This window comes from Schistocerca serialis, chromosome 2, assembly GCF_023864345.2.
Source record: "Schistocerca serialis cubense isolate TAMUIC-IGC-003099 chromosome 2, iqSchSeri2.2, whole genome shotgun sequence".
In the NCBI taxonomy this organism is placed as follows: domain Eukaryota; kingdom Metazoa; phylum Arthropoda; class Insecta; order Orthoptera; family Acrididae; genus Schistocerca; species Schistocerca serialis.
The window spans coordinates 272,973,592-272,998,358 of NC_064639.1; the positions used below are offsets into that span (position 1 = coordinate 272,973,592).

A 24,767-nucleotide genomic window follows, 5' to 3' on the forward strand; every position below is an offset into this window, starting at 1 on the left:
ATTTCGCGCGACCTAGATTACAGTGAAAATAAAATTAAAAGCAATAACAGACCTCGGATGCAAAATAGAAGTCTTCTGACCTAGGTTTCGGCACTACTATGAGTGCTTTTCATCAGAAGTAAAACACTCAAACAGATGCTACCGTAGCTCGACACGCGTGAGCAGCCCATAATGGCTTGCCGTCCATGTATTCTATTTCAAAAATTTTCTGACTAAAGCATTATCGCTTGATATTTATTTTTATACACGACATACCAGTTTGAGTGTTTTACTTCTGATGTAAGCACTCATTGTTGTGCCGAAACCTAGATCAAAGGACTTGTTTTTTGCGACCGAGGGCTGTTATTGCTTTAATTTTATTTTGTAAACGGTCGCTGACCATGCAGCCGTGTTCAAAACTTTAAGATTACAGTGATTTCTGGGAAAGCAGTGGATGGTTGCATAACTTCGGTGATGCAGAATCGGAAGACATGAGACAACGAAATTTCAGACAAAGGGTGAAACTGGTAGACCGCTGCGGAATCGGCCCGAAAATTTGTAGATGGGGTAAATAAACTTATCCCATCGTTCAGTAAAGAATTTGTTTTCAACTCCGACCAATCGGGCTTTGAAGAGGAAATGCATGTGAAAGAAACCCTGTTGTATTAAGGTCACCTAACATCAATGCCTTAACGCGTTCGTATACACTTATGTCGGCTATTAATCTGGATGGTAAACTGGCTGGAAAATCACATACTGTGGAGAAGCTCTGCCCAATACGATTCTTTGTCGTGTGCGTGATCTTGCAAGGTCGGTAGGGAATATTTACGTCACAGCAAGCAAGAGTGGGAAAATGGGCTCAAGAGAACGACAACTGTGCTATGACCAATGCTTTTGGCCAATAGCAGGTCCAAACGACTTGCTTTTGCTTTATTCTTGGTCCGCGTTTAAAAATCATACTGCTTTAGAGCAAACTATCCCTCTTGAAAAACCGAGCGAGGTGGCGCAGTGGTTCGACACTGGACTCGCATTCGGGAGGACGACGGTTCAATCCCGCGTCCGGCCATCCTGATTTAGGTTTTCCGTGATTTCCCTAAATCACTCCAGGCAAATGCCGGGATGGTTCCTCTGAAAGGGCACGGCCGACTTCCTTCCCCATCCTTCCCTAATCCGATGAGACCGATGACCACGCTGTCTGGTCTCCTTCCCCAAAACCAACCAACCTCTTGAAAAGTGTGCGACATTGTAATTCATTAAGCTGTGTCTTGAAAGGAGGATATAAGATGAACATCAACAAAAGCAAAACGAGGATAAGGGAATGTAGTCGAATTAAGTCGGGTGATGCTGAGGGAATTAGATTAGGAAATGAGACACTTAAAGTACCAAAGGAGTTTTGCTATTTGGGGAGAAAAATAACTGATGATGGTCGAAGTAGAGAGGATATAAAATGTAGACTGGCAATGTCAAGGAAAACGTTTCTGAAGAAGAGAAATTTGTTAACATCGAGTATAGATTTAAGTGTCAGGAAGTCGTTTCTGCAAGTATTTGTATGGAGTGTAGCCATGTATGGAAGTGAAATATGGACGACAAATAGTTTGGACAAGAAGAGAATAGAAGCTTTCGAAATGTGGTGCTACAGAAGAATGCTGAAGATTGGATGGGTAGATCACATAACTAATGAGGAAATATTCAATAGAATTGGGGGAGAAGAGGAGTTTGTGGCACAAATTGACTAGAAGAAGGGATCGGTTGGTAGGACATGATCTGAGGCGTCAAGGGATCACCAATTTAGCATTGGAGGGCAGCGTGGAGGGTAAAAATCGTAGAGAGAGACCAAGAGATGAATACACTAAACAGATTCAGAAGGATGTAGGTTGCAGTAGGTACTGGGATATGAAGAAGCTTGCACAGGATAGAGTAGCATGGAGAGCATCAAACCAGTCTCAGGACTGAAGACCACAACAACAACAACAAGCTGTAACCACTCGTCAAATGCAGCCTCTACGTGTCTCTTCCGTGCCTTTAAAAAATGTTACCTGACTATCTGCAGCCACCCTTAAAGGATAGTCAGTTTCACGACAAGCTCCACGACAGACTGTTCCACATTTTCTTGCATGCCATCACATTCCATCAGTTCTCATAGTCCCCTTAGACCAATATGAGTCCATATGCATTCTTTAAGAGTGGATACCTAGCTGGACGTCCTGCATGGTTTGTAACACCCGAGGAGTTCGCCGTCGATCTTGATGGTGCGAGCTTTTGTGGTCACTATGGTGCGCCATTTTTTCATTCAGTGTTCATGGTGCAAGTTAACGGTTTGATATGAACATTTCCTAAATGTCGACGATGTCCATTTTGTGAAGTGTAGTACGTAGGACCCATAGAAGGCTGATCTCTGCACCTCCCTGAACTCATTTTCTGTCGACCTCCTGATGCGCACGGTGAGTCATCAGCAGCTAATACTTTTCCTGTTGTAACTGTTAACACAAAACTTTCAAAGGGCCTTACTAATGCCTGAACTCTCGACCTCGCATTCAGTGGTTCCTTGTTAGAGAGATTCATTCTTACTGGTTTTGCTTGTTCAAAATCATTCTGCCATTAGGAAGCGTACAGATGCAGAACACATGGTTAGTTCATGCTGCTAGTTCGGTGAAATCTCGTCTTGTCAGGGCTGGTGAATTCAATAAAGAGACGCGCAGCGTGGTTAGCAAGCGTCAATGAACATTTTGGCTCTAACAAAAGTTGTTCCCCATGACGAGGTCGATAAACCTAGACACTGACTCTGTGCAACTGTAACACATACGGTGTGTTTGTGCTGTGTGTGACTCTTGAGGAATTAATCTATGATGCAGTCTTTTAAAGAAATTCTGTTGGTTGGCGTGCAACTGCCTTAAAAATAACAAACTGGACTTCTTTTACGTACCGTAAAAAGCTAAACGACTTCTCGTCCCCAGTCTGTATTAGTGGAGGAGGAGAAAAATACGAAAGTGTGACTGGAACATAAACGCAACGCTAGCTTCTCTTTGCAAAGTAGCACCAGCCAGCAAGGTGAGGCGGAAGGCGTTAGTCGTGGAGAAAGCGTCATTACTCCATCCTTTTTCGGTCCCGTAACAACCCCCCCCCCCCCCCCCCCTCACAACCCCTTCTCTCAGACACTTTTCCGCTTCGCCGTTTAAGCGCTTGTAATTTCCATCCGCCTGCCGACTGGACGGAGCTACGAGGACCAAATTCAGTTAACCCCTTTGACACGGTCGCCGACCATTTCTTCGTAATTTTGTCGTTTCGCTTCCGACAAATTAGGTACGTTATCGTAAAACGGTGTTCCTTTTGACTTTGCCGTTAACGACGTGAAGGTGTGAGTAGGAATTTGCATTTAATCGGGGCGTAAAATTATATTTGATGGTCGCGTGATACAGGTATATATGCCGACGCGATACTGTCGCCTACAGCATTACCCTCCGTTACGCTGGACGGCGAGCGTATGGGAATAATTACGTTGAAGAAAAGAGAAGGGAAAGGGAAGCAACAGCGCAAGCTGTAGCAGCAACGCCATGAATAAGAACAAAGCTAACCTAGGTGCGTTAGTAACTGCCGCCATTGAATGGACGTCAAGTTTTTATCAACATATTCACGGATGGCTGTATAGGGAAATGTCCTTATTCCATTTATATGTAGTTGTGTTTCATGTCCACCCACCCATCCACCCACACACACACACACATACACACACACACACAGCAGACCGTGTGCTCTGCCCTAGTATTTTCAGTTGTTCTTATCAGTGTTGCGCTAACTCAGATTCTTAATAGTTTCTCACTGATCGAGGTGTCTTCTCGTACGACGACGATGCTATGGTTGTTTTGGTTGTGTATGAAGTACCACTGGGCTGTGCCCGTCTGACTTCAGAATGCGCTAGGGGTTTACGTGAAGTTGAGGGATTGGGGTTGTGTGCGTGTTTTCTGTGTGTAAGCTTGTGTTTGGTGTTTTATGTATGTTATTGGTCCCTAAAGAGGCGTGTAAGGGTTTATTTTTACCGGTTGTGAGAAGCATCTGGTGGCTCGTTCCCTAAATTATGAATGAGCAAGTGGGGCAAAGTTTGTGTTGTTTTCGTAAAATTTTGTGGATTTGTCTTGAATAAGTGTGTAAATGGTGGGTTGGCGTAGAACGTCTCTTATCTGTGTGCGCTTGAGATGACACAGAAAACTTTGTTCTGGAGACGTTGCAGTCGGGATAATGGTGTGCCTGACGCCATAGACCATACTTCCGAGCCATACAAGATGACGGGAAGTATGAGCCATCGACAGAGGAGGAGTTTGCACTGAGTGGTTATTCTGTCGCCTTTCAGCAGAAATAGGCGCAGTCTTTGTTTGCTGAGGTGGTGAGGTGCCTGTTCCATGTTAGGCGTCGATCTATTTCGGGGCCCAGGTATTTAGCTGAATTTCGGCTGGTCCCGGCGGAGGTTCGAGTCCCCTTCGGGCATGGGTGCGTGTGTTTGTCCTTAGGATAATTTATGTTAAGTAGTGTGTAAGCTTAGGGACTGATGACCTTAGCAGTTAAGTCCCATAAGATTTCACACACATCTGAACATTTAACTGAATTTCTCCAAGTTAGCTCTTTACCACCAATGGTGAGTCTACGACCAGTGAGCTTGATTTTGGGGGTGAGACAGACAGCCTGGCACTTGATAAGATTGATCTTTAGTTTCCAGCGGTTGCACCACTGCGTAATCGTATCGAGATGTTATTTGCGGAGGCGATGTGTAAGGAGTAGGCTGCGACTGCTTCTGTATATGGCGGTGTCAACTGCATAGAGAGCAATCTCTTCGCCTGCCTGCCTTTATATGGTATAAAGGACAGGACCTAAAACCGAACGTTGCGGGACTTCCGCCGCAATCCGTCATGTGTAGCTGGACTTGTCTCCGTTCCTTACGAAGAACTGACGTTCTGTAAGGAAGGAATCAATGACCCAGATTATGTGAACTGGGCACCCTACCTGATCTAGTCTGTAGATTAGACCATAGTGGCAGACGCGATCGAATGCTTTTTCTATATCCAGAAACATTGCTCCTTCTCGTACGAGGGGTATTCACAAGGTTTCAATCGTCACCTTGAAAAAATAAATTAACGTTATTAACTTTTCGTTTCTTTGTTGATACATGTCTGCAGTCCTAGTGCACACCGAGCAAGGGGGCGCAGTGGTTAACACACTGGCATTCGGGAGAACGACGATTCAGTCCCGCGTCCGGCCATCCTGATTTAGGTTTTCCGTGATTTCTCTAAATCGCTCCAGGCAAATGCCGGGATGGCTCCTTTGAAAGGGCACGGCCGAATTCCTTCCCCGTCCTTCCCTAATCCGATGAGACTGATGACCTCGCTGTTCGGTCTCTTCCCCTAAACAACCCAAACCAATCTTGCTACACTCTGAAACCTCCACGTCACAGTTCCGCAACTTCCTGCTACAGCAGCCGAAACAAGCAAATGGCACAGCTCCTTGACAAAAGTGGAGATGGGCAGCGACATTTTGGTTAGCGGAAAGCTACGGAACTGTGACGCGGATATTTCAGAGTGTACCAACGTGGAAAAACTTAACGCATAATATTATTTTTTCGAGGTGTCTGATTCACAGATTGAAACACTGTAGTCGCATTCGAGAGAGGTGGACTTCAGATTCACTGGGGATTATCCTGATTTGTGTTTCCCGTAGCTTCCAAAAGTGACTTAAGACGAACAAAGCGCTGGCTCCGCGGAGAAGGGCATGGTTTATTTCCTTACCATCATTTTATTATTACCGTTGGAGTTCGGCCTATGATAACTTCGCCGTCTAGGGGAGCTTAACACCTAATGTTTCTGCCTTTTTACCATACCCAGGCTACTTGATAGTGTGTTCTCACAAATATTTTTTTCTCCGTGTTTACACAACGTCGAGATTAATTCGTGTTTCCTCTGTTTTTAGGTTCGTGGAGCACGGTAAATCTTCGAGAACCGTCGCATGCTGTTTTACGAAAACTGTAAGTTGTTTCGTATTTTTCTGTTAGTAGACTACGTAATTTTGTGACAGGTTTCAAATGTCGATTACTGGTGCTTGACAATCCCACATACTTGGACCGACATTTTCATGAATCACGACTTGGCCTGCTCGCTGTGTTATACTTATTTGGCTTATTTAGTATGCAAATAACCTGAAGTAGTTTCTTATCCAAGACAAACAATATGTTTGAGCCAAATTAATCCGCATTCCAGAAAAAAACTCTTAAGGAACTACTGCGTAGTTTTCCTGTCACTGCAGTTATATGAAAATAAGCGTCAGAAACACAAACTGTAGTGAAAGTGTAAGAAACAAAGCAAGACAGCAAATTTTATGTCATACGAAGAATCTGCAAAAAGCGGTCTTCTGAAACATAAATATTTCTTACAAAAACTGCGGCGTGCTAATGCCAGAGATTAATAGTCTGTATAAAGTCAAATGGTCGTCAGAGTAAAAATCTGCACTTCAACCAGAAGTTGCGAGACATTTTAAAACTAAATGTATTCTTTTTACGTTATATAAGCTAGAGGAATACTTCTGAGAAATGACGTAATGATTTTGTAATTGTTACTGTTTTAGTAGTCGTCCAGTTATATCTTGCTAGGCTCATTTCGATGATTTTACGCCCTCAAAGGCCCTATAGCTCATATAGTCACTCCATCCACCAATTACGGTTCAGGTCTGTCTCATGATTCACACATTGCCACTCTCAGGGCTAATCTGTGTCTGGATCCTCGGTCTGTTTTATATATATATATAAACGTGTGTGTTTGACAGCAGCGAAGATGAACAAATGCTCATAGATCTTAAGGCACCCATTTTAGAGCCCACGCTTAGTAGACTTTTTAGCTTCGATTGGTCATTCCCGTCATATCCCTGAATACGACTTCGTTCTACGGGCCAAGACTATTGAGCCACCAATGTAGATTTCGTCTAATGGTAGAGGTCTTTTCAATCACCATGCAATAACTGGTGATAAGGCCTCTGCACAAATGTTTTCATCGAAAGAGAAACATACTCGCAAGAAATGATACACATAATCAGAAAAGCTTATCTGTTGTTCTGTGGTATTGTTTTATTTTCGTCTGTAAGCAGATCCGATTGGAATCTGCGAATTGTAAAAACAGTTGATGAAGGTTTCATTCCACGGTCAGAAAACTTACAAAACGTACGACCGTTTCGATAGGAATGCTTCTCAGCCTTGGACCCTTACCAGGTACGATTAATTTTGGAGAAACAGCGGATCTGACAAAGGGCTAACAGAGGACGGTACGTTTCGTCAAGGGTTCTGCTAGTAATCGGAAGGCTCTACAAGAGAGGCGTAGTGCATCATGGACAGGTTTACTGTTGAAATTCAGAGAGCTTACGTTCGAATCAGAGTTTGGCATCGCATTACTTCCTTCCCCATACGTCAGTGATCACAACAACAGAATTAGAGTTCATACGGAGGTTTACCGATAGTGGGTCTAACAGTGCGACTAGTGGTATCAGAAGTATTCTCCGCCATATACCGTACGGTGGCTTGCAAATCCTAAATCTGGAAATCTGAGACATTCAAACGTCCACCTGCGGTGACTGTGCCACGCAACCTGAAGTGCCTACCCTAACGGTTGTGGAGAGTGTTACACCGTGAACACCTTGACCAAACGCTGCCAAGCTGATACTCCAGTATTTCCATATCTGTGGGATACTTTGATCAAAATTGCGATCTTGTGCAATATTATTTTCATTTCAGATGAATAATGGTATGATTACACAATGTTTTCTTGGGTATGTTTGTAACATTACATCTGCAGAAGAAACACATCTGCCCGTTCTCGCCACTTTCGGACTTGGAGAAAAGTCCACTCATGACGGTCACGTGAGAATCACCCATGGAAAGCGCAGACGATTAGTGTGCAATGACTGCAGAACGAATGGTGATGATATGGACTCAGAACAAAAGTTTGCAAACATGAGTAGTTGTGGCTTCTTCGAAAAGATTACGCCCGCTCTGACAACAATTGAAATACAAGTAGCGTGTCACCACAAACCACCTGGTACAGATTATTGGAAGATCGTTTGATATCTCGAGTTTTTCTGCATCCTTTGCAGCGGTCATTTGCTGCGGATACCACACATTAGAGGCAGAGTCCACTGGGACATTGTGTTCAGCGAGGAGACTCGCTTCAGTCTGCGGCTGTCACACCGATGCCACTGTGTCCATAGACGAACTGAAGAAACGCACAGAAAGGAGTGATTCTCAGACCCATACAACCCGAACTTCTGGGATCATAGTACGAGGAGCTGTTGGATATGAAAACAGGACATTTGATTCCAGAAGGTAAGCTGAAAGCTCGCCAGTATGGGTCAGAAATGTTAAACTTGTTTTGTCATATCCCTCCTCACCATGGTCAAACACAGGGTAATGCAAGACCCCACTGTGGTGTTCACCTTACAAACGCTTTGAGCAATGTGCGGATCCTTGACTAGCAAGCTAGGCCCCTAAATTGTCACCCACATAGCATGTCTGCGATGCGATGGGAAGACGTATGCTGTCAAAATGGTTCAAATGGCTCTGAGCACTATGGGACTTAACAGCTGTGGTCATCAGTCCCCTAGAACTTAGAACTACTTAAACCTAACTAACCTAAGGACGTCACACACATCCATGCCCGAGGCAGGATTCGAACCTGCGACCGTAGCAGTCGCGCGGTTCCGGACTGAGCGCCTTAACCGCGAGACCACCGCGGCCGGCACGTATGCTGTCATAGCAGTCTCCAGCCAGCAGTATTCACGAAACGACACAGCATGTGATGTGTTTCAGGCATGCCAAGAAACTCCTCGAGATGATATTGCGTGGCTGTTTCCATCCACGCGATAACACGCCTCTGGGGATAGCACACCAGGGGATGGAATGGAAATTCAGTTTAAAGCCCGTTACGTGATGAACAACTACACAAATTTTGATAAATATCGAATTGCTGTTTCATAGTGTAGCACTCATACTTTTCGTTGGTTTTGTCACTCGTCACACAGGCTCCCCACTGCATTCTGGAATTTCTGTCATGCATCCTATTCACAGCTGAAACCACACCGACGTAAAGCGCGGACGGCTATTGCGCAATAATTGCAAAACGACTGGTGAGGATATGGGCTCAGGACAAAAGTTTGCCGACATGAGTAGGCGTGGATTCTTCGAAAAGGACTACACCCGCTCTACTTCCTGGAACGAAACTTCCATCTACTGTTTTTACGATTCGCAGATTCCAATCGGATCATCTTACAAACAAAAAAAAAAAAAACAATACTACGGAACTTCATGAAAGCTAGCGGTACCGTCAGCCTTCACAAGAACCATCTGTGAGCTGTGGAAAATCCCAGTGGTATGGTAGCAGCGAACCATCAACACCGGTTCAGCTGTAGTGTATGGGCGGGGATTATTGGCAATCGATTCTTGACCGTGGAGCTAAAACGTACAACAAAGAGAACGTTCCAATTTTCTGGTGTTTCCTCATGGACGTTTTCGATCACGGAAATCCACACTGGCACAGATTTTTTTAATTTCTAGCATCATTTTTCCGTATTTCTCTACGAACATATTTCCGATGCCCATATGACCCTCGTTTGTTCCTTATTCGGAGAAATTTTCTTGGAGTAGGAAATGAGAGCGAGGCAGTTATGTTCGAGCTCGGAGGAGAAGGCTTCTTGTCAGTCACAGGTCTCGTGCCACCTAGGCCTTCCCAGAAAACTGAACAAACGTAAGTTCTTTGTTGTTCCTGTGAGAGAAGCGTGCCTGCAATACCAACTGTGTTGGCAGCGCTGGAGGCTCTGTGAAACCAACTTCCGAAGAAAGCCCAACGGTTTTCGGGACGGAAAAAGATATCTTTCGTACAGCGTTAGAGAGAAGACTTGTCGCATGACCGCCTTCATGAGGGACAAGCCTCTGCTTTCGGCGCCAGCTCCGTTCCCCGTTGAGGTTACTGTAGCCGCAGCAAACGATGTTACAGTATGCAAGTAACCTTACCGTGCGTAGCAAACACTGCTGAAGTTGTTGTTCTTTTTTTCTCTCACGTTCATTAGATTTCCTTACTATTTTATCATTAGTCAGAACGGACAATTTACATACACTCCTGGAAATGGAAAAAAGAACACATTGACACCGGTGTGTCAGACCCACCATACTTGCTCCGGACACTGCGAGAGGGCTGTACAAGCAATGATCACACGCACGACACAGCGGACACACCAGGAACCGCGGTGTTGGCCGTCGAATGGCGCTAGCTGCGCAGCATTTGTGCACCGCCGCCGTCAGTGTCAGCCAGTTTGCCGTGGCATACGGAGCTCCATCGCAGTCTTTAACACTGGTAGCATGCCGCGACAGCGTGGACGTGAACCGTATGTGCAGTTGACGGACTTTGAGCGAGGGCGTATAGTGGGCATGCGGGAGGCCGGGTGGACGTACCGCCGAATTGCTCAACACGTGGGGCGTGAGGTCTCCACAGTACATCGATGTTGTCGCCAGTGGTCGGCGGAAGGTGCACGTGCTCGTCGACCTGGGACCGGACCGCAGCGACGCACGGATGCACGCCAAGACCGTAGGATCCTACGCAGTGCCGTAGGGGACCGCACCGCCACTTCCCAGCAAATTAGGAACACTGTTGGTCCTGGGGTATCGGCGAGGACCATTCGCAACCGTCTCCATGAAGCTGGGCTACGGTCCCGCACACCGTTAGGCCGTCTTCCGCTCACGCCCCAACATCGTGCAGCCCGCCTCCAGTGGTGTCGCGACAGGCGTGAATGGAGGGACGAATGGAGACGTGTCGTCTTCAGCGATGAGAGTCGCTTCTGCCTTGGTGCCAATGATGGTCGTATGCGTGTTTGGCGCCGTGCAGGTGAGCGCCACAATCAGGACTGCATACGACCGAGGCACACAGGGCCAACACCCGGCATCATGGTGTGGGGAGCGATCTCCTACACTGGCCGTACACCACTGGTGATCGTCGAGGGGACACTGAATAGTGCACGGTACATCCAAACCGTCATCGAACCCAACGTTCTACCATTCCTAGACCGGCAAGGGAACTTGCTGTTCCAACAGGACAGTGCACGTCCGCATGTATCCCGTGCCACCCAACGTGCTCTAGAAGGTGTAAGTCAACTACCCTGCCCAGCAAGATCTCCGGATCTGTCCCCCATTGAGCATGTTTGGGACTCGATGAAGCGTCGTCTCACGCGGTCTGCACGTCCAGCACGAACGCTGGTCCAACTGAGGCGCCAGGTGGAAATGGCATGGCAAGCCGTTCCACAGGACTACATCCAGCATCTCTACGATCGTCTCCATGGGAGAATAGCAGCCTGCATTGCTGCGAAAGGTGGATATACACTGTACTAGTGCCGACATTGTGCATGCTCTGTTGCCTGTGTCTATGTGCCTGTGGTTCTGTCAGTGTGATCATGTGATGTATCTGACCCCAGGAATGTGTCAATAAAGTTTCCCCTTCCTGGGACAATGAATTCCCGGTGTTCTTATTTCAATTTCCAGGAGTGTATTTCTTACAAGGACTTCTGTGTTCATAAATTCCTTTACAAGACAGCCCACATAACAGATCGTGTGTTGCTATCCCCACTCATCTGCAGCTCTGGAAACGATCCAGCTGTTAATTCCTGCAAGTAGGATCGAACCGAAGTTCTCTGATCCAAAACATTTCTAACTAGATTAGTGTGCGTAATTATTCGAATCGGTTCAGATGAATCGTATGTAATACAATTATTTCAAACAGTTGCAGTCGACACCGTGAGTAATTGGTCTCAGATGGAGATCGACAAAGAGGTAGTATAACAGCTTGGAATCGATCTTTGATACAGATACGACATCAAAGACAGGGCTGTTGTGACTGTGTTGCCGGAGTGGCATTTGGTACATCAGACCTGGCCACCGCAGCAGACAACATAAGGGCGAGGCGTGAGGAGGGACCACCTCTCAGGGCTGCAGATCACGCTCAGCAAACGCAACACGTCCGCCCGCGGTCGAGACGGAGCCCGGCGCTAGCTCCTGTTTCCTGCGCCCTGTGCCTTAATAGCCGCCCGCGCCCTCTGAATTACAAATGTGACTCGGAGAATTCTACATAGCTCCCTTGAACAGAGTCAGTTCTTCCTTGGACCTTTAGCGATACAATCGGAATTCTTTTAATGTAACACCGGAGACAATGAAATACACTACTGGCCATTAACATTGCTACACCAAGAAGAAATGCAGATGATAAACGGGTATTCATTGGACAAATGTATTATACTAGAACTGGCATGTGATTACATTTTCACGCAATTTGGGTGCATAGATCCTGAGAAATCAGTAGCCAGAACAACCACCTCTGGCCGTAATAACGGCCTTGATACGCCTGGGCGTTGAGTCAAACAGAGCTTGGATGGCGTGTACAGGTACAGCTGCCCATGCAGCTTCAACACACAGTTCATCAAGAGAAGTGACTGGCGTATTGTGACGAGCCAGTTGCTCGGCCACCATTGACCAGACGATTTCAGTTGGTGAGAGATCTGGAGAATGTGCTGGCCACGGCAGTAGTCGAACATTTTCTGTATCCAGAAAGGCCCGTACAGGACCTGCAACATGCGGTCGTGCAACACCATGCTGAAATGTAGGGTTTCGCAGGGATCGAGTGAAGGGTAGAGCCACGCGTCGTAACACATCTGAAATGTAACGTCCACTGTTCAAAGTGCCGTCAATGTCAACAAGAAGTGACCGAGACGTGTAACCAATGGCACCCCATACCATCATGTCGGGTGATACGCCAGTATGGCGATGACGAATAAACGCTTCCAATGTGCGTTCACCGCGATGTCGCCAAACACGGATGCGACCATCATGATACTGTAAACAGAACCTGGATTCAACCGAAAAAATGACGTTATGCCATTCGTGCACCCAGGTTCGTCGTTGACTACACCATCGCAGGCGCTCCTGTCTGTGATGCAGCGTCAAGGGTAACCGCATCCGTAAGTCTCCGAGCTGATAGTCTATGCTGCTGCAAACGTCGTCGAATTGTTCGTGCAGATGGTTGTTGTCTTGCAAACGTCCCCATCTGTTGACTCAGGGATAGAGACGTGGCTGCACGATCCGTTCCATCCATGCGGATAAGATGCCTGTCATCTGGACTGCTAGTGATACGAGGCCGTTGGGATCCAGCACGGCCGTCCGTATTTCCCTCCTGAACCGACCGATTCCATAATCTGCTAACAGTCATTGGATCTCGACAACTAGATGTGGCGATGCGATAAACCGTAATCGCGATAAGCTACAATCCGACCTTTATCAAAGTCGGAAACGTGATGGTACGCATTTCTCCTCCTTACACGAGGCATCACAACAACGTTTCACCAGGCAACGCCGGTCAACTGCTGTTTGTGCATGAGAAATCGGTTGGAAACTTTCCTCATGTCAGCACGTTATAGATGTCGCCACCGGCGCCAACCTTGTGTAAAAGCTAATAATGTACATATCACAGCAGTCCTGTCGGTTAAATTTCGCGTCTGTAGCACGTCATCTTCGTGGTGTAGCAATTTTAATGGCCAGTAGTGTAGTCTGTTCTTTAGTATCAGCAGTCTTTCGACTGATACAATGTATCGCGCCACAAATCCTTCTCTTGTGGCAATCTCCTTGTCTCGGTGCAGCACTTGCGCTCTAGGTCCTGAATTATTTGGGGGGATTTTCAGTGAGGTGACAGAAGTCATGGGATACCTCCCAATATCGTGTCGGACCTCCTTTTTCCCGCTGTAGTCCAGCAATGGACTAAAGAAGTTGTTGAAAATCACCTGCGGAAGTATTGTGCCATGCTACCTCTACAGCCGTCCACAATTGCGAAATTGTTGCCGCTGCAGGTGTTTGTGCACAAACTGACACCTCAGTTATGTCTCATGAATGTTCGCTGGCATTCATGTCGGGCGATCTGGTGGCGAAATCGTTCGCTCGAATTGTCAGGAACGTTCTTCAAACCAGTCGCGAACAACTGTGGCCTGGAGACATGGCATTGTCACCGACAAAAATTTTATCGTTTTTTAGGAACATGAAGTCCATGAATGGCTGTAAATGGTCTCCAGATCAATGATCCATTCAGTTGGACCAAAGGACCCAATCCAGTCCATGTAAACACAGTCCACACCTTTATGGAGTCACCACCATCTTGCACAGTGCCTTGTTGCCAAACTGGGTCTATGGCTTCGTGGGGTCTGTACCACACTGGAACCGTACCGCCAGCTCTTGCCAACTGAAATAGAGAGTAATCTGACTAGGCGAAGATTTTCGAGCAGTCTAGTGCCCAATCGATATGGTCACGAGCCTAGGAGACGCCCTGCAGACGATGCCGTTCTACTAGCAAAACGACTTGCATCCGTCGTCTGCTGCTATAGCCCATTAATACAAAATTTCCCCGCACTGTTCTAACGGATACGTTTGTCGTGTGTCCCACACTGAAATCTGCTGTATTTCAAGGGCGCTGCTTGTCTATTAGAACTTAAAATTCCATGCACTCGCTGCTACTCTCGGTCGTTAAGTGAAGGCCGTCGTCCACTGTGCTGTTCGTCGAGAGAGGTAATGCCTGACATTTGGTATTCTCGGCAGTATATTGACACTATGGATCTCGGAATATTGAACTCCGTAACGATTTCCGAAATTGGATGTTCCATGCTTCTAGCTCCAACTACCATCCCTCGTTCAAAGTCTGTTAATTCCCATCGTGCGGCTATAATCAAGTCGGAGCTTTTTCATTTGAATAACCTGAGTACAAATGACAGCTCCGCCTATGCACTGTCCTTTTACTCTTTGTGTACGCGATACTACCGCCATCTGTATAGTACATATCGCTAGCCCATGACTTCTGTCACCGCCTTCGTAGCTCAGTGGTCAGCGTGTCTGGGTGCTATGTGGAGGACGCGAATTAGACTCACGGTACTGTCAGGGATTTTGCCTGGTGGGTGTACTGGAAAGGGGGTGCACTCAGCGTCCTGATGACAACCGAGGAACTCCAAAGCCGGGAGACCGATATGCTGGCTCCATGCTACACCGAGCGGAATCCAAATGAAATCTATTTTTTTTTTCCTTCACACTTCCATCTAATACCACTTCCTATCATCCTGTCGCTTCTTGTCACTCTTTCCTGTACGTTCCTTTCTATACCGGTCCCGCGGGAAACCATCTCATTTCATCATCTTTCTATAGCATCACATTTAACTCTCTTCGATTCCCTTCGTTTCTAGTTTTTCCAGTCTGTGATTCACATTCCTACAATGCTGCAGCCCAAACGTACACTCTCAAAAATTCCTACCTCACGTCAAAGCGGAAGACTGATATTAGTAGATTAGGGATACACTCTGTACCTGTGCTACTCTTCTTTTAAGTCCTGTTTGCTTCGCCCGTCTCCAATTGTTTTGCTTTCAAGAGAGCTCCACTTATTAACTTTATGGTCACCAACTTTAATGTTCAGTTTGCCGTTAATCTCGTTTCTGAAATTTCGTGTTTCTTCGGTTTACTCTCAATCTATAGACTCTTCACTCCATTATCAATACGCCTCGCACTCCTCCCACTACTTCACCGAGTACAGCAGTGTCTTCAGCAAATCTTACCGTTTATATTTTTTCATCCTGAATTTTAATCCCATTATTTCCGTCATTCGTACATCGGCATTCGTACATCTATGTACAGATTGAACAGTAAGGATGAAAGACAACATCTCGATCTTACACCCTTTTTTTAAACCGCGTACTTGGTTCTTGGTCTTCCATTTTTATTGTTTCCTCTTAGTTCTTGTACATATTGTAACTTATCCGTTTTTCCCTATAGGTTACTCCCTTTCTTCTAAGGATTGCGAACATCTTGCACCACTTCCGTTTTCTTTACCTTTCTGAAAGCCAAACTTATTGTCATCGAAGCGCTCCTTTCCCTTACAAAAACAAAATAAAAGAATGTTCTCTTTCATTGCATGTAGGAACGTAGCAGTTCAGTATCTCATGTTATCTTCTAGCCCGCTGCGCCAAAGAAAATTCCAGAACTGCCATTTGGCTGTCCTCTCACATCCAGATTAAAGTTTAACGTGATTTCCTTGAATAGCTTAATGGGCCAAGGTCATAGCCAATTTCGTGCATTATGAGTGACCAGACTCAGCTTGTGATCCACCTCGGCGGTCCGAAAAACCGTAACTTTCCTTCCACCTTTCGTTCCAAGAACGATATATTGATACTTGTACTAGAAAACAATGGATGTGATGCACAGAAGTCACTCTCAAGTAAGGTAAACATTGCAACTTTATTGAATGTTGAACTTTTGTTACTTATTTTCGGATCTCTACCAGTCACAAAGTAGGTTGGTCCGACAATAACAGCTACGGTAAATGAGCAAGGTGGAACGCACGATTATCGCTCACGGAGAGCGAAGTCCTCGTCGACACTTCAGGAGCAGTTTTCCAGAAAGACAACGGACTAGTTCGTTCAATAAAGTAATCACCAAATATGTTTTATTCAGTCATCGACTAAGACAGTTGTTCGCGTCTAATGAATCCGCAGTGATACGTTTTCACTGTAAATTGCGTTATTTTAGCTTACTGTAAGCATAACATCCACTGCTGAATAAATGCCACCTTTAGACTTTTCAGGTCGTCAAGGTATTCGACTGTACGCACCTACGTTGCACTTGTGAATTTTCTGATATCGTCAACCGATGTTCTATTTGACTGTTACCTCAGTCTCTTCTTATGTCGTGGAACCCAGCAACGAACGTACTTGATCCACATCCTCCCATCCTTTAATTCACTTGGCTGTATACCCTGCTCGTCTCCATTTCATTTTGACTACAGTTAATGTCATACGCTCCATTCTGTTCCTGATCAATTTCTTTGTTTTTCTGTTACCCCTCCCAACTAATAATCCCTAGAATGTATCTCTGCATTGCTAGATGGGCAGTCATCAGTTTTTGAATTATTTTCACATTAAAAGTAGATGACACAGCTGGCAGTAAACTCTCTTTTTCAGGAATGCGAAAAGTTTAATTCTGAAAGCCCCATTTAGTTTTCCAAAAACAACGAGGCCACTTTCCTGTTCAGTCATTGTCTCCATTTGTCCTAAAATTTCAGTTGCCTTACTCTGAAAATTTTGATATCTACTGTGTTTTAGTCTACTTTGGAGAAAAAACTTAACCACTCCAGTGTTCTATAGTCCTTATCATACAGATAAATAGTTGTTTGCACGCCTTACTTGTTTGACTTTCTCCATCACATCGGCTGGCCCAGGCCACGCTCTCTGTCTGGTGTGACCATGCATCAGCGCTGGTCAGTCAGTGGTGATGCAATCCTTCGCATTTTTCTGAACCTAACAGTTAAAGTTCAACCAATTGTCGCAACACAACTCTGTCAAATTCTTATTTCTTCGTCGATAGTGACCTCCGCATGAGACGCTTGATGGCCAGTATTTGACTGAACTGCTTGCATCTACAAATTGAAAACGGAAATTGTAAATATCTGTCGAAATCAGAAAGTGTGCACTGGGCAACTGTTTTGAAATACACCGTGTATACAGGGTGAAGAATTTCCTTCAAAAAACTTCAAAAGTTGTTCAGGGATATTTTCTGAATGTTTTGGTTGAAGAGATCAGTGGTCTCCAGTGCCACGTTACAATTGTGCAGTTATAATTTATTCGATTTGTTATCCCTGTACCTTTGTTTCTGTGAAAACAACTGGACAAAAAAATACCTCTAATATACACTCACCAAAACGTGCAACACATAACGTAGTGCAGTGCTAGGACCCTCGGCCGGTGCAAAAGCACTGTAGTCAAGTGTGGTTGCAGCGGCTGCATGAGCAGCTCAACATGACGTTGTACCGCTCTTCCATTGCATTCTGTGAATACATACAGCAACTGCAGATCGGTGCACTCTTCATCACGGAACGCCGGCCGGAGTGGCCGAGCGGTTCTAGACGCTACAGTCTGGAACCGCGCGACCGCTACGGTCGCAGGTTCGAATCATGCCTAGGGCATGGATGTGTGTGATATCCTTAGGTTAGTTAGGTTTAAGTAGTTCTAAGTTCTAGGGGACTGATGACCACGGCAGTTAAGTCCCATAGTACTCAGAGCCATTTGAACCATTCTCATCACGGAACCTATCCACATTGCTGTGTATCACTGTAAATGTGCAGCTACTACTGCCGGAAAATTAAGCTGAGTAGCAAGTTACTGAATAAAAGCGTGAAGACGAACGGCAAAATCAGCATCACTGTAGTCAACAGTGAGTGAATGGAAAAGTTTGTTCCGAAACAATACAAATAATACGTACTGTCGACACTGATAAATGAAGGTAAGAAATCAAATTAAATGAAATTACTCAATATCGGATTGCGTACACTTAGTTGGGGTTTAGAGTCACGTATATTTCTTTGAAGTACATCAAACCACTACTTATGTAAACTGCGTAAATGGCTATACGAATGTGACTTATTAAGCGTCTGCGAGTATTGGTTTTCATGTGATTTATGCAAAAGCTCATTTATGATGATAACATTTAATACTGAGCTTACAGACATGATGATGATATATACAGTATTTGGGATCTAAGTGCAGATTTCATGACCATTTGTACCCTAATATGTACCCACTTCAGTGTGTTAGTTATTTTTCCTCTGCTTCTAAAACTCTTCCTTCAAACACGTTACGTAATTTCCTTTCTGTTCATTGTTTTATAGTGGGCTACACCTAAACTATGTGATCAAAAGTATCCGAACATCTGGCTAAAAGTGACTTACAAGTTCTTGGCGCCCTCCATCGGTAATGCTGGAATTCAGTATAGTATTGTCGCCGACCGTGGTGGCCACGCGGTTCTAGGCGCTGCAGTCCGGAATCGTGCGACTGCTACGGTCGCAGGTTGGAATCCTGCCTCGGGCATGGATGTGTGTGATGTCCTTAGGTTAGTTAGGTTTAAGTAGTTCTAAGTTTTAGGGGCCTGATGACCTCAGATGTCAGGTCCCATAGTGCTCAGAGCCATTTGAACCATTTTTAGAGTGTTGTCCCACCCTTAGCCTTGACGACAGCTTCCACTCTCGCAGGCAAACGTTCAATCAGGTGATGGAAGGTTTCTTGGGGAATGGTAGCCCATTCTTCAAGGAGTACTACACTGAGGAGAGGTCTCGATTCGGACGATGAGGCCTGACACGAAGTCGCCCTTCCAAAACATGCCAAAGATGTTCTATAGGATTTAGGTGAGAACTCTCTGCAGGGCAATCCGTTACCGGAGTGTTATTGTTTAACCACTCCGCCACAGGCTGTGCATTATGAACAAGTGCTCGATCGTGTTGAAAGATGCAATCACCCGCGCCGAATTGCTCTTCGACAGTGGGAAGCAAGAAGGTGTTTAACACATCAATGTAGGCCTGTGCTGTGATAGAGCCACGCAAAGCAACAAGGTCTGCAAGTTTCCTCCATGGAAAACACGACCACACCACAACACCACTGCCTCAGAATTTTACTGATGGTACTACACACGCTGGTAGATGACGTTCACTGGGCATTTGCCATACCCACACCCCGCCATCGGATCGCCACATTGTGTACCGTGAATCGTCACTCCACACAAGGTTTTTCACTGTTAGATCGTCCAATGTTTACGCGCCTTACACCAAGCAAGGCGTCATTTGGCATTTACCGGCGTAATGTGTGGCTTATGAGTAGCCGATCGACCATGAAATCCTAGTTTTCTCACCTCCCGCCTAACTGTGGTTCAAATGGTTCAAATGGCTCTGAGCACTATGGGACTTAACATCTGAGGTCATCAGTCCCCTAGAACTACTTAAACCTCACTAACCTAAGGACATCACACACATTCATGCTCGAGGCAGGATTCGAGCCTGCGGCCGTAGCGGTCGCGCGGTTCCAGAATGAAGCGCCTAGAACCGCTCGGCCACACCGGCCGGTCCGCCTAACTGTCATGACCTTGATGCAGTTTGGAATTCCTGTGTGAGGGTCTGGATAGATGTCTGCCCATTGCACATTATGACCCTCCTCAACTATCGGCGGTCTCTGTCAGACACCTGACGAGGTCGGCCTGTACGCTTTCGTGCTGTACGTTTCCCTTCACGTTTCCACTTCACTATCACATCGGAAACAGTGGCCCTAGAATGTTTAGGAATGTGGAAATCTCGCGTACAGACGTATGACGCAAGTGGCACCCAATCACTTGACCACGTCCGAAATCCGTGAGTTCCGTGGAGTGCCACATTCTGCTCTCTCACGTTGTCTAATGACTACTGAGGTGGCTGATATGTATACCTAGAAGTAGGGGGGCAGCACAATGCACCTAATATGAAAACCGTATGTTTTGGGGTGTCCGGATACTTTTGATCACATAGCCTATCAGTAGAGATTAACCGTATTGAGTCCACACGTAAACACCTGACCTGCTGCCCAGGGGAAAATAGGCATTAGTAGTTTGCTCTTGCAAGATGCACTTGGAGGCACTAGCCAACCTATAGTCATGCGACCCCTAATAGCTACGAAAGTTATTCGGAAAGTAAGGAACGATGGGTAGCGAAACGGAATCCGCAGTGAAAATTTCGATGAAGCTTTGTGCAGGTGTATTAGGCAGTGTGTCTAGTATATCCACAGATAGCGTCAGGTCGACATCTTCGTTCTGATCGCACAGTGAGAGCGTAGAGATGCCTTGAAAGTAGTATCTCCCCCTCCTCTCCACCCTCCCCACAAGTATGAGTGTCTGCCGTGATATTTCTCCTGATTTCCTGCAACAGCACATACATTACTGTCACGCATTTTCTTTTTCGTGACAGGTCTCGGCTGCACACTGCAGGGGCAATGTGGAGTTCCTGGAGTGTTTTCGACGGGAGGTGTTTGACCACCCACCATGCATCCCGCACTTGACTCCCCTGATTCGTATCTCAAATGAACCGCTGGTTATGAAGACAACATTTTGCCACAGAAAAAGCTCCAGTCAGCCGTAGAAAATTGTTGGAGAGTACAGGAAGCTGCCTTCTATGACGAGGGTATTGAAAAATTGGCACAACGTTACGACAGATGTCTAAGTCGGAGCGGGGAGTATGTAGAGAAGTAGATGGAAGCTGTAGCTAACTGTTGCAAATAAAACAGTTTTGATTTTGACTGTGGTTTCCATTTCGCAGCACATATATCCTTGTTTTCCGAATATTCCTCGTAAAATTATTAGTCAAAAAATGAAGTAAATACTGATGTAATGTTGTTCAGTGCACTGTCCTCAGTCACCAGTAAATACATTTCCTCTTATAACCCTAATATCCTATTACGTGGAACCGTTGCTGTTGCGCAGCTATGTTTAAAATACTGATATACGTATCAGTAATTTTTTTAAGGTTTTGAGTCGTGCTGAAGCACAATTCTGCAGAATTTCACTTTATAATAGCCGTACTATCGAAACTGAAGTAGGGAATCGTACAAATAACTTTACAGTCAGAAGCGAGGACGATACACTATAAAACATCCTCAGTAACGAGCAATCGTAGGTACAGTTTACTAATATAAAAATACTCAGGAAATATTCTTCAACAACCTCCAAAATTTAGTCTATGGAGCTCAGATTCACCGTGTGTATTTTGAAGTTTAAAATTTTTTTATGTCATTTCTATACCGAACACACACTCAAAAGCGCAGCTCTTGCTTTAGTTGGCTTCGAATAACGACATTTTCATTTTTTTTTTTTTTTGTACCAGTCAAGAAACATGAAGTTTGTGTGAAACAGAACCGCTTATCGTGCAGTCCTAAGTATATCTGGGAGTGTGGGTTCCATATATTGTGACACTGGTGCTGCCATCGCGTTGTAACATTTATCCCCGAATCACGTTAGCGGGTCGTCGCCAGCCACTGACTTGAAGTGTTGGCGGGTGACGTGCGCGGTACCGCTTTCAGTCTTGGGATTGCAGTAGCAGCAGCAGCAGCGGTAGCGGCAGTAGGATTGTATTCCCTGGTTGCTGTTCCGGAGGGCCATTACTAATGAATCCGAAGCCGCGTGACTGACAGCGGGGTAGGAAGCCAGACCCCACCACACGCCGCCCGTCACGCATCTACTGTACAGCTACAACTGCAGCTACGTCACGGCGACACGGGCTGGCCATTACGAGGCCGTGTTGCGCCGCCTGTCGCCACCAGCCAGTGGAATGCGCGCGGGCGCTCGTTCCGCGCGTTCCTCGCGGCTCCGCTTTCGGCCCTCCGCTACTGAGCCGCGCTGCGTCGCGTCGCGCCGCTCTCACTGTACAAACATTCATTAACATTCACAGCCGGATTAAAGGACAGGACGCATCGTCCGTGCGACCCGTAGCAGACAGACTGCATTGGCAGCTGAGGACTGACAACCCAGCACTGGAGGAATTTTACGAATCTTCTGCGTTTTTGGTCGCAGCTGCGCAGTTACCTCTGATTTATTTAACGTTTGATGGAATATGTTAGTCGCGGATAACGTGTTTCTCTCTCAGCATCAATATCTCGTATGAACATCGACATACTACTCCATCATGAAAAGGGAAATAGTACGAGGGGCGTTTAATAAGTAAAACAACACATTTTTCTTTTCTGCCAGTTTCAGTTGATAACAAGTGGAATTTTTGTGGGACATTATGCAATATTCCCGCTTCAGCTGCTAAGTTCCGACAGGTAGAAGTACTATACGTAGCGTTCAAAATGGTGGTGCGTTCCAAGCAGACAACTGTCATTGAGTTTCTTTTGGCGGAAAACCAGTGTACGTGCGGTATTCGTAGGCGGTTGCGGAATGTCTATGGAGACTTAACAGTGAACTAAGGCTCTGCGACTCGCTGGGCGTGACATCTATCATTACTGTAACAAGTCGCGCAAACCGGTCCGATTTCCTGCGTGCCGGTCGGCCGCACGCAGGTGTGGCTCCTGCAATGTTGGAACGTGCGGACACTCTCATTCGCGGTGATCGACAGATCACAATTAAACATCTCGCTGCTCAGCTGGATGTCTCTCTTGGTAGTGCTGACACACTTGCCCACCAGTTGAGGCTCTAAATGACAGTTCTCTGCTGGCAACGCAACTCTGTTACAGACGCTATTCAAATGTTCAAATGTATGTGAAATCTTATGGTACATAACTGCTAAGGTCATCAGTCCCTAAGCTTACACACTACTTAACCTAAATTATCCTAAGGGCAAACACACACCCCCATGCTCGAGGGAGGACTCGAACCTCCGCCGGGACCAGCCGCACAGTCCATGACTGTAGCGTCTAAGACCGCTCTGCTAATCCCGCGCGGCACAGACGCCATTCTAAAGGCTACAATAGTACCCATACTTATCGGAACTCTAGGCGCTAAGGCGGAAATATATATAATTATGCACCATATTTATTAAAGACATATGCAGCATATGTCTGTTCGTACCTTCATCGGAAAGCTCTGTAAAAATTTGAAGTAAATCGGTCAAGTACTTTTCAGGATTTTGGTAACAATGTCAAGCAAGGATTTGGCTTTATATGCTGAAGTAGTATAGATTGTAGGTCGTGATTAAGTATAATATTGAGATACGGTATTGCTTCCTGCCGCCGGCCGGTGTGGCCGTGCGTTTCTAGGCGCTTCAGTCTGGGACCGCGCGACCGCTACGGACGCAGGTTTGAATCCTGCCTCGGGCATGGATGTGTGTGATGTCCTTAGGTTAGTTAGGTTTAAGTATTTTCAAATAACTTCCGGGAATTCAGCCAGGTAACACTTTCAGCGACCGCCGATATTTCGGCGGGAGAACACGCCGCCATTTTCAAGGCAAACTGCAACGGACAGGCGGCGTACATGCAAATTTAATACCTCGGTTCTCCGACAGAAGCAGGAAAGATAACACACACACACTGAACACTAGTGCCACCAAAGATGACCAAAGTCAGAGCTATCGATAGTGAGACTATGAATTCGCAGGTGAGGTAGCATTGACTCTGTTCCTCTGTTTTTTGACAAGGGAGAGAGCCGGATTCCAAACAGAGTTTAAACAGAAACCTCCATCCCTGTTAACGAGGTTGCTCGCTAATTTAATCTCAACTGCCTCTCTAATGACACTGTTCCAATAGCTGGACGTGCATGCCAATATCTCGGTGTTATTATATAACATAGGGTGACCAGTATCCAAGCAATGTTCGGCAATAGCGGATCTATTTGGCTGCTGTAATCGTGTGTGCCGTTTATGCTCAGTACATCTGTCCTCCACGGGCCTGATAGTTTGACCAATATATGCCATGCCGCAGCTACAAGGAATACGATATACACCCGCCTTACGTAGTCCAAGATCATCCTTAACGGAACTCAAAAGTGCTCTAATTTTAGATGGAGGTCGGAAAACACATTTCACATCGTATTTCCGTAAAATACGACCGATCTTATTGGACGTGTTTCCTACGTAAGGCAGAAAGGCAGTAGACTTAGATGTTGACTCAGAATTATCATCAATCACCCGATGTACAGTTGGTCGATAGCGCAACGCACGTTCAATCTGTCTATCACTATAACCATTTTGACGAAATGTAACTTCAAGATGGGACAGCTCAGCTGGCAAAGTCTCAGCGTCAGAAACGACATGTGCCCTGTGTACCAAGGTACGAAGTACCCCTTCACGCTGAGCCGAATGGTGACAACTATTAGCTTGTAAGTACAAGTCGCTGTGAGTACGTTTCCTGTAGACTGCATGTCCCAATGATCCATCATCCTTCCTCCTAACCAACACGTCGAGAAAGGGAAGGCAACCATCCTCTTCCAC

The 24,767-nt window shown here is 45.9% G+C and overlaps 1 protein-coding gene across 6 annotated transcripts in view; it reads left to right on the forward strand.

Moving 5' to 3' along the window:
* Positions 1–24,767, forward strand: part of LOC126457029 (Ig-like and fibronectin type-III domain-containing protein 1) — a 1,179,953-nt gene that overhangs the window by 493,982 nt on the left and 661,204 nt on the right. For 5 of the 6 annotated variants that reach the window (XM_050093007.1, XM_050093006.1, XM_050093012.1 and 2 more), the window contains exon 3: positions 5,932–5,986. The exons of the other annotated variant lie outside the window; for it this stretch is intronic. The gene's annotated coding sequence lies outside the window, so the exon portion shown is untranslated. The remainder of the gene's footprint in view (positions 1–5,931; positions 5,987–24,767) is intronic. 6 annotated transcript variants of the gene reach the window in all.